The sequence below is a fragment of the Myotis lucifugus genome, unplaced genomic scaffold, assembly GCF_000147115.1.
Source record: "Myotis lucifugus unplaced genomic scaffold, Myoluc2.0 scaffold_535, whole genome shotgun sequence".
Classification (NCBI taxonomy): Eukaryota; Metazoa; Chordata; class Mammalia; order Chiroptera; family Vespertilionidae; genus Myotis; species Myotis lucifugus.
This window is the reverse complement of record NW_005871583.1, coordinates 378,744-388,838: the sequence shown is the minus strand read 5'-3', so window position 1 is coordinate 388,838 and position 10,095 is coordinate 378,744. Positions and strand designations below refer to the sequence as shown.

Sequence of the window (10,095 nt, the reverse complement as noted above, 5' to 3'; positions counted from 1 at the left end):
TCAAATGAATCAAAGTGGTATTTACCAAACTCTATTAGGATCAAAGCATTGTACTTGACTCTTGGGGGGCCAAAAATACAATTTCTGCCCTTATAGACATTACTTCTAAGCAAATAAGGGTTATATTTATGAATTAAACCTCTTTAGGGGCTTACTAAAAGTTGAACCCATAGTATGAATTTTTGTTTCAACATTTAAAACATTTTTTGCTCTTCTGGGTACAGTGACTTCAGTTTAGGTATTTACCATGGTCCAGCGTTGGACATACCGTTGGAGGCTGTCCTACAATACAGCCTCTAACAAAACTAGGCTGTCCCAAACCCCTGGTAATAGAATTACCTTTATACCAAGAAGGTTGGGAAAGCACCCAAATTGGCATGTGGTATATGCCTAAGACAACTTTGCGGAGTTCGTGCTGTGAGACCCAAACTTCCGATGAGGTTGTCTAAAATGAAAAAGCACGTCAGCAGGGCCTCTGGTGGATCCATGTGCGCTAAATGTGTCTATGACAGGATCAAGGGTGCTTTCTTTATTGAGGAGCAAAAAATCGTTGTCAAAGTGTTGAAGGCACAAGCACAGAGTCAGAAAGCTAAATAAATTTAAAAATGAAGGTTTTTTTTGAGTAATAAAAACAAAAGTCTCAAAAAAAACACTTTTGCTCATTTTTACTTGTGTTTTTTTCTTTCAAAATTTTGTGTGGTTTTTAAAAAATCAGACTATCGGAAAGATGTAAAATGAAACAGAGCCCCTCTCAACTCTGCATTCACTTCCCAGAGATAAGTAGTGAATAGACTGGGGTGGGGCCACAACATTAGTAACAAAGAAACAGAATTTCCAGAGGATGAGGCCCAGAAATCAAGATTTTAAAAAATTCCCAGGTAATTCTAATGTGCAGCCAAGGTTGAGAACCACTGATCTATAGATATAGTATTTCCAAAGGTCGCTTCAATAATAGATCCATTACAAATCATTTCACTTCCACATTCCACTCCAAGGGCGGGTTCCTGCCTGAAACCTCACCCTGAGGGCAGGTTCCTGCCTGAAACCTCATCCTCCAGGAAACAGCTGGGGGAGGGCACAGCCCTTTCCAAGACGACCCCTGCAGGACTGACTTCCTTCTGGTTGGTCGCAGTTCTGGCCGTGATGTTACACCCAGGGTTTTTATATAAGTAGATTCCACTGAATGGATATACCATATTTATTTAAATACTCTCTTACTGGTGGTAATTTGTTCACTACAATGCTGCAGTGATTTTTTTTAAAAAATGACATTCTAATTTCATTACTTAAAAATGGAATGAGTTTCACAGAGAAATGGGAAATTGCCCAAGCTTCTATAAGTGAGCAGGGGCCAGAAAAACTACCTCCATATTTACTTCAACTAGCCTCATTCTTAGCATCAAGACAGGCCCATAGAAATTACTCCCAAATTTCATGTATGCCCTGTCTTTGAAGATCTTATCCTACTTGTATCTATAAAGTGGGGAATCTAATGGTTATTTGAGACAGGAGTATATGAAGGTTTTGTAAAGTTTGTTCTCTGGATTGCGCCTCTCCGTCTCTCACACACATTTCAAATATATTTGTGGAATATTTTTATTTTAATTGCATTACATATTTTTGTTCCTAAACCACTTGTATGTCCTGTTGGTGCTGAGAAAACCTAAAAGACGATGAAAGTAGTCTGCCTCACAAATCTTTGGATATGGTAAAATTCTTATGACAATCTGGTCATGACAGCATGGATGTAGCCAGGCCAGTTCCAAAATAAACATTTAAATAAAAATCAGAAAATATGAAAATACCTCTCTTCAATTCCACAATGACCTTTCAATTTGAAAGCCTGCTTTTAAACTAAATTTTCTGATAGTTATAGGAGAAATATTATGAGGAGATATTGGGAATAATTAGCTTGCCATTGTTTTGAACTCAGTGGCTTTAATTCAATGACTTGTTTTGAAAGGTCTTCCTTTGTTATCTCATGATATTCAGGCATCCTATCTAATAAAGAGGGAATATGCTAATTGACCCTCATGCTGTCACAAAGATGGCAGTGCCCACAGCCAATAAGGAGGGAATATGCCAATTGACTTCCCTGCCCTCAAAGATGGCAGCACCCACAGCCAATAAGGAGGGAATATGCTAATTTCTGTCCTGCCCTCAAAGATTGTGGCACTCACAGCCAATAAGGAATATGCTATTTGACTGCCATGCCCTCAAAGATGGCAGCGCCCAGTCCCCTCAGCCTCGCTGGGGTGGCAGGCACATGGCAAGGCTGTTCATTTCTACACTGCTAAAAAGTCTCCCAGTCCTTGCCCTAACCAGTTTGGCTCAGTGGATAGAGCGTTGGCCTGCAGACTGAAAGGTCCCAGGTTTGATTCCAGTCAAGGGCATGTACCTTGGTTGTGGGCACATCCCCAGTAGGGGGTGTGCAGGAGGCAGCTGATCAAAGTTTCTCTCTTATCAATGTTTCTAACTCTCTATCCCTCTCCTGTCCTCTCTGTAAAAAATCAATAAAATATATTTTTTAAAAAGTCCCCCAATCCCCTCAGCTCCCCAGCCACCCAGAGCTGGCCCGAGGCAAAGGCAAGCCTCGGATGGTGGCTGCCCAGCTGCCCAGGGCCGCCTGAGGCTCAGGTAACCAAGGCTGGCTGAGGCTTGCGCTGTTGGCAGTGGCAGCAGCAGAGGTGTGATGGGGGCGTCACCTTCCCCTGATGGCTAGGCCACCTCCCGCCCCTGAGGGTTCCCGGACTGTGAGAGGGGGCAGGCGGGTTGAGGGACCACCCCCTCCAATGCATGAATTTTCATGCACCGGGCCTCTAGTCTTATAATACTCAGCTTGCACTCCTCCCCAGTTTATAATGTTAATCAGACAAATTCATTGAGAGAGGGCATTTGTCACTCCTGTGAGATCTCCCTCTATTAATCAAAGTGCAATCGCACTCCCACATATAGTAAGCATCCTCTGGCGTTAATTAGATCCTATGAACCCCAAATTTTAGCTGCATGTTAATACATAGATAACTCACTGAGTCATAGCAACTTTTCTTTCACAAATGCACTACATCTAAAACACTAGAGAAAATCCTTAAACTTTTTAATAGGCCACTATATATATAATATCATATATATATTATATTATATATATATAATAATATCCAAAATAATAAAAGAGAAACATGCAAATTAACCAGCCCTCTGCTATGCTCAAGCCATGCCCACAAGCCAATCAGGAGCGAGTATGCAAATTAACCCAACTAAGATGGCAGCAGCCACAGAGCTGGAGCAAGCAGGAGGCTTGGGTTGCCCCCGGCGATGGAGGAAGCCAAGCTTCCCACATGCCTGGCCAGCCCTGGCCTCCGCTCAAGGCTACAAAGTTTCAATTATAGAAGATAAATAAATCCCAGGGGAAAAAAAGCAGAGGCTGGGAGCTTGAGTCACCGGGGGGCATGGCCAGCCTGAAAATGGCCATCAGGCCCTCACCCAAGCTGGCCATACCCCCATGGGGTGAGGGTCCCCGCTGGGGGGCTTGGCCAGCCTGAAAACAGCCATCAGCCCCTCACCCAGGCTGGCCAGGTACCCCAGTGGGACCCCCACCCTGATCCGGGACACCCTTCAGGGCAAACCAGCTGGCCCCCACTCATGCATCAGGCCTCTATCCTATATAATAAAAGGGTAATATGCAAATTGACCCTAACAGCAGGATGATTGGGAATGACTGGTCACTATGACACACACTGACCACCAGGAGGCAGACACTCAATGCAGAAGCTGCCCCCTGGTGGTCAGTGCGCTCCCACAAGGGGAGCTCTGCTCAGCCATAAGCCAGGCTGACAGCTGCCAGCACAGCTGTGGTGGGAGCCTCTCCTGCCTCCTCAGCAGCACTAAGGATGTCCGACTGCAGCTTAGGCCTGCTCTCGCTGGCAAGTGGACATCCCCTGAGGGCTCCCGGGCTGCCAGAGTGATGTCTGACTGCCAGCTTAGGCCCGATCCCCCAGGGAGCAGGCCTAAGCCAGCAGGTGGACATCTCCCGAGGGGTCCCATACTGTGAGAGGGCACAGGCCGGGCTGAGGGACCCCCCCCCCCCCAAGTGCACAAATTTTTGTGCACTGGGCCTCTACCTCATGCTGCAATATACACACATCTTTTCCCACTTATCTGATGATTTCCTTAGGCAAATATGAGATTTGGCTGATTTTTAGTAATCTCCTAAAGATTATTATGCATTTCTTTGGCTTCAGTTAATTTTCTTTATTTTCTAAGTCTCTGATTTTGCTTCAATATCTCCTTCTGTTATATCAATTTGGGGGCTTTATATTTAAGAAGGCTGTATGTCCTTTACAAGTAGTTTGCCTTCACTAGGACATACTTCCTGCCCTGTACATACAGAACAGATCTCTTTGAGCCCCATCAGCTCCCCCCCACCCCCCAACAAAGACTGAACCAATTATTTTACCCAGTGACCTTTGGCAGAGAGGAATTGGGTAGGAACTTTGGTGGAAGTTATAACTCTGCACATAAAAGCAAAATACTATGACCCTTGGCTGCACAACTTTGGCATAAAAAATAAATAAGTATAGCCTGGCCATTGTGGCTCAGTGGTTGAGCATTGACCCAGGAGCCAAGAGGTCACCAATTCAATTCCCAGTCAGGGCACATGCTGGGGTTGCAGGCTCGATCCCCAGTAGAGGGCCTGCAGGAGGCAGCTGACTGATGATGTTTCCCTCTCATCAATGTTTCTATCTTTCTATCCCTCTCCCTTCCTCTCTCTATAAAAATCAATGGAACTGGAGAGCATTATACTAAGTGAAATAAGCCAGGCAGTGAAAGAAAAATACCACATGATCTCACTTATTTATGGATAATAAAGAACATTATAACCTGGTGAACAAAAAGATAGATAAAGAGGAAGAGAAGCATTGAACAGACTGTCAAATTATAGTGGGAAGGCTGGGAAGTGTTGGGGCAGGGGGGCGGTAAGAGATCAACCGAAGGACTTGTATGCATGCATATAAACATAACCAATGGACACAAGACACTGGGTAGGTGGGGGGGGGGGTGGTGAGGGCATGTGCCGGGGGGTAGGGGAGGCTGGGGGAAGGTCAATGAGGAAAAAAAGGAGACATATGTACTACTATTTGTAATACTTTAAACAATAAAAAAAGCAATAAAAACATTTTTTTAAAAAAGAAATAAGTACACATTAGGCGATAAGCAGTGCACCCCCTTTTACAATCTTTCAGACCTCTGCTTATCAACCTGAGCTGCCTATTAGACTCATCTAGTATTAAAATTCTGATGTTTAGGTCATACCTCAGACTAAAACTGCCAAGGTGGTTACAATGTGTAGGCCCATTTGAGAACCAGTGTTTCAGGGTTCAGTAAAGCAGCCATCTGATATAAAAAAAATCTCAAATCTTTGGAAAGGAAGGCTGTACACCCACAGTAATTAGTCCAGACCTTTCAGCAAGGAAGGTGGAATTTCATTAGCATTGTTTAAATGCCTGTGACATGACAGAATCTGAGGATACATTGCTTCACTGGCTCCTACATAGTCCTTGAAGAAGATCTCTGGTCTCCATTTGATAAATTAAAAGGCTGAGGCTCTGCTAACTTGCCCAAAGCTGCCAGAACTAAGATCCTATCCCAGGACTAGGACGCTTTTTTGGGCTACACGATGCTTCTTCCACTGTTATCACAAAGAGGAGGGTGAACACCAGTCGCCACTGCAGGTCTTATTTCATTTCAGGCCTCCTAAGGACTCACCCCTCTTATTGGGTTTCATATCTGGCTCCTGAAAATTCCCCAGGAAGGGAGATGAAGAAGTGAGAGGGTTCTAAACACACAGAGAATTCTATTTTACTCAGAGCGGCCATTCAATCAACCTGGCTCTGTATCTCTGACATTCTGATAACAGAAAACAATTCCTTTCTCTGGCAGGCTTCCTGGCACATCAGTACCAAGTTTCTCATGGCACGTCCGCTTCAATTCCAATTTTACCCGTGGACACATGCACCTCAGCGTGGTCAGCTCAGCAGCATATCCGTGATGGCACAATTTAACAGCCTTTAGAAGTGAGCTGGATGAAAAGGATTCCTAAATGCTTCTCAGCACATCCATGAGTCATCTGCTTTCAGTGGAGTGGTATTTTAGAATCACCCACTCAAGTTGACACCAATTCTGAATGGCGAGGTCTCACCCTTCTTATGAAGATAAGTTTCAATGCCATTAGTCTCTTTAATGCAGGCTTAGTAGCAATGAAACTATTTCTGCTGCTGCCTGGCATGGACAGATAGAAAGGTATTTTTCTTTAAAAAAAAATACTAGAAATCATTTTAAAGCTGTAGCCCCACAGTTTAACAAAGCTCAGTAAGCTATATACCTTAACTATATCACTCTGGCTTCTCACATAATTGTTTTTGTAGATCTAAGACTTAAAATTATTTTTTCAATATTCAGCAAAAGCCAATAGAGACTGCCTATAATCTTTTATCCTTTCATTTATACATTGGGGATAATACTATATATACTTCACAGATTTATTGTAAAGATTAAATGAAGGGTGGGAGAAATTAGGGGTGACTCAGTAAATTGTGTGGCACTTAGCAAAATTCAATGCATATTAGAATTATTCCCTCAATGTTTTATAACGTTCTGAAGTTTCCATATTTAAATAACCTAAGAGCACATTTCAGTCAGAAAAGGGATTTCAGTAAACTTCCCCTCCTTGTACATTGGATAGCCACTTCTGCCAAACAATGAAAGATATGCAATCCACTATTTTTCCCTTTATCCTGGCTACCAGGATTCATCCTGTTGTTTGTGCTAAATTGCTTTTTCTTGGATCAGATAGAGGTTATTTTCTTTTTCTATTCATCTAAATATGCCTACCCCTCTTTTCAAAGGAATACAAAGCAGCATACTACAGAAGCATGAATTTAATAAGACAAAAATAAAAGAATCTATACCAAATAAATCAATACAATTTGTTAAGGAAAAATATGCATTTCTTGTCCTTGAGCTCCGAGAAATAAGAGCCATAGGGGATTAATATGAGAGAAACTGAACCTTGACCAGTTTACTATGTAAATGGAATGATGGATAGACAGATGGGTACATAGACAGATAGACAGAGTCCCTTCTTCCTACCTTGGCTTTTATCTTTTATTTAGTATTAAAAATTTGATTTATAATGTCAATAATTTTATTGTAAACTGCCTCAATCCTTTTGGAAAATTTTATAGTGCCCCCCAAAAATGTACACACACTTTGAATAATTATAAAGACAGTGTTTATTAAAATGCATTTCATTTTCAAAATTGAGGTATCAGCTTTTAAAGTGTATATACATTTTGGGGGGATACACACACACTATACACACACACACACACACACACACACACACACACACACATATATATATATCTTACCCAATAATACACAAAGATGTAAATTGACCATACCTTTGCTACGCTAACCAGCCAATCAGGAGAGTATGCAAATTAACCCAACAAAGATGGCAGTTAATTTGCATACATAGGCTCCAAGCGGCGGAGCGAAGACTGATGGCCCCGGGGCCAGCTCTGGCCAAAGCCCGGCCAGAGTGAAGGCCTGGGTCCCGGGTGCCAGAGGCAAACCGGTGCCAGCAGCCAAGGGAAGGGAAGGCCTATTGCACGAATCTCTTCATGCAACAGGCCTTTGGTACATGTATACACACATTAGAGGCCCAATGCACAAAATTCGTGCAAGAGTAGGCCTTCCTTCCCCTGGCTGCCAGCACCAGCTTCCCTCTGGCACCCGGGACCCGGGCTTCCCTTCGGCCATCAGCAGGCACTTGGGACCCGGGCTTCCCTCTCAGGCCCAGCTTCATCTGGAAGGTCATCTGGAAGGACGTCCGGAAGGACATCTGGTCTAATTAGCATATTATGCTTTCATTATTATAGATATAAATATATATGAATATAAGTGAAATGCATGCTAAAAAATGTTCTCTCTCTGTTCCTTATTTTCATTTCAACATCACAGAATGAGAAACCAACCCAATTCCATCTGTTCAACAAATACTATGTGCTAGGCTTTATCCTGGGAAATAGGAAAAGGTCTCCTGAGGATGGGGTACACCAATAGCTAGAGTTGTGCCAAAGATTAATCCTCTCAGTCTTTGCATGGCTAGGATGGGCTCAGAAGAAGCTGGAGCAGTCTAGGGTCACATATCCTGCCATTGTGCACTAGACGTCTCTACTTGGTGTTTAACTGGCATGCAAACTACTACCTAATTTATCTTCATATGCTATTCAAGTACAGTCAACCCTCATTATTCAATAAGGCTTTATTTGCAAGTTTTCCTACTCACTAAAGTTTATCTCTAACACCAAAATCAATACTCCCAGATTTTTATGGTCATTCATAGACATGTACAGGGCAGTGAAAATTTTGAGTCACCTGATATGAACATTCCAGACTGAGAGTCTGCTTTCATATTTCAGCTCATACTGTAAACAACTGTCCTTCCTGTGATCTTTTTAGTGTCACATCTTTCACACTCTTGTGCTTTTTGTTGGTGATTTGTTATTTAATATGGCCCCCAACCACTATATCAAAGTACTGTCTAATGTTCCTAACTGCAATATGCTTTACAGAGGGAAAATTATATCAGAAAAACTTCATTTATGAATTATAATGCTAAACTCTTTTATCCTTTCATTTGAACAATATATATTAAATAAAGTGTCTCTAACAAAAACATACATGTAACAAGGTTATCTATTGATGAGTTGGTAAGAATACTGGAACCAGAGGCTTATAGAAACCCAACCCTGTATTTTCTGTAGGAGCAATGGGTTAGTATTTGCTAAGTCGGCATTCACAGTGCCTTTATAGAACACTGGAGGCCTAGTGCACAACATTCGTGCACAGGGTGTGTGTGTGGGGGGGGGGGCGGTCCCCTCAGCCCGGCCTGCGCACTCTCACAGTCCAGGACCCCTCGGGGGATATCCGCCCTGTGGGAGTGCACTGTCCACCAGGGGCAGCTCCTGCATTGAGTGTCTGCCCTCTGGTGGTCAGTGCATGTCATAGCAACCAGTCGTTCCACCATTCAGTCGATTTGCATATAGGGTTTTATTATATAGGATAACTAACATGGATAAAAAGAACCAACTGAATTATTTCTTAGATGTGCTATCATGCAAAAAAAAGTTTTTGAAGAACTGTTCTGGATGAGAAAAGACAGGCAACAAGCACATAAAAGCATTAATAAACAAAGTAGTTTCAAATATTAGATCCCATAAGGAAAATTAAATGGTGTAAAGAGAGAGAAGGTTACTGGGAGGAATAAGGCCACTTAAAAGTAAATGGTTGGAAAACTCTTCTTGGATGAGGTAGAAGTTGTGCTGAGCCATGAATGTAGAAAAAGCCAGCTTTGAACAGAGAGAGAAGAGGCAGAGGATTCCAGGTGGAGATCGTAAGCATAAAAACCCTAAATAATGATTAACTTTATTCCAAGAACAGAAAGGCCCAGTGTGGTTGGAGCACAGGTTGGGGGAGAGTTGATGGGAGGAGCAGGAGGCAGAGGCCAGATCATAGAAGGCCTTTTGGGCCATGATAAGGAGTTTGTATTTTAAATATAAATAGGAGCTATTTGAGAACTCTAAGCAAGCAAATTACATGATCTATTAAACATTTTTAAAAGCTCCCTTTGGCTGCTATAAGAAAAATGAATTGTAGCCAGGCCATGAAGAAAACAAAGATAGCTGACAAGAGGCTATGGCAAGATCCAGACGAGAGATGCTGGTGTCATGACTAGGACAATAGCACTAGGGGTGGAGAGACATGAGTGAATGCAGGATGCTGACAGCCCTTTGAGGGTAAGGAAAAGACAGCCTTGATGGCTTGAGCCATTTAACAGAGTGGTAGTTTGGGAAAGAATAATTCTGGATGAAAGAAATCATGAATTCTGCTGGGGATGTCTGGAATGCAGCTTGAGATATGACTCTAAAGTGTTCAGTAATAAAGACAGAGCTGGAAATATAAATCTGGTCATTATTAGCATAAAGGTGGCATTTAAAGATTTGGTACTGAATGCAATTGTCCAGAAAG

General features: G+C 42.5%; 1 pseudogene; it reads left to right on the top strand.

Moving 5' to 3' along the window:
• The first annotated feature begins 247 nt into the window (after window positions 1–247).
• LOC106694606 lies at window positions 248–610 on the top strand (annotated as a pseudogene).
• The last annotated feature ends 9,485 nt before the right edge of the window (window positions 611–10,095 follow it).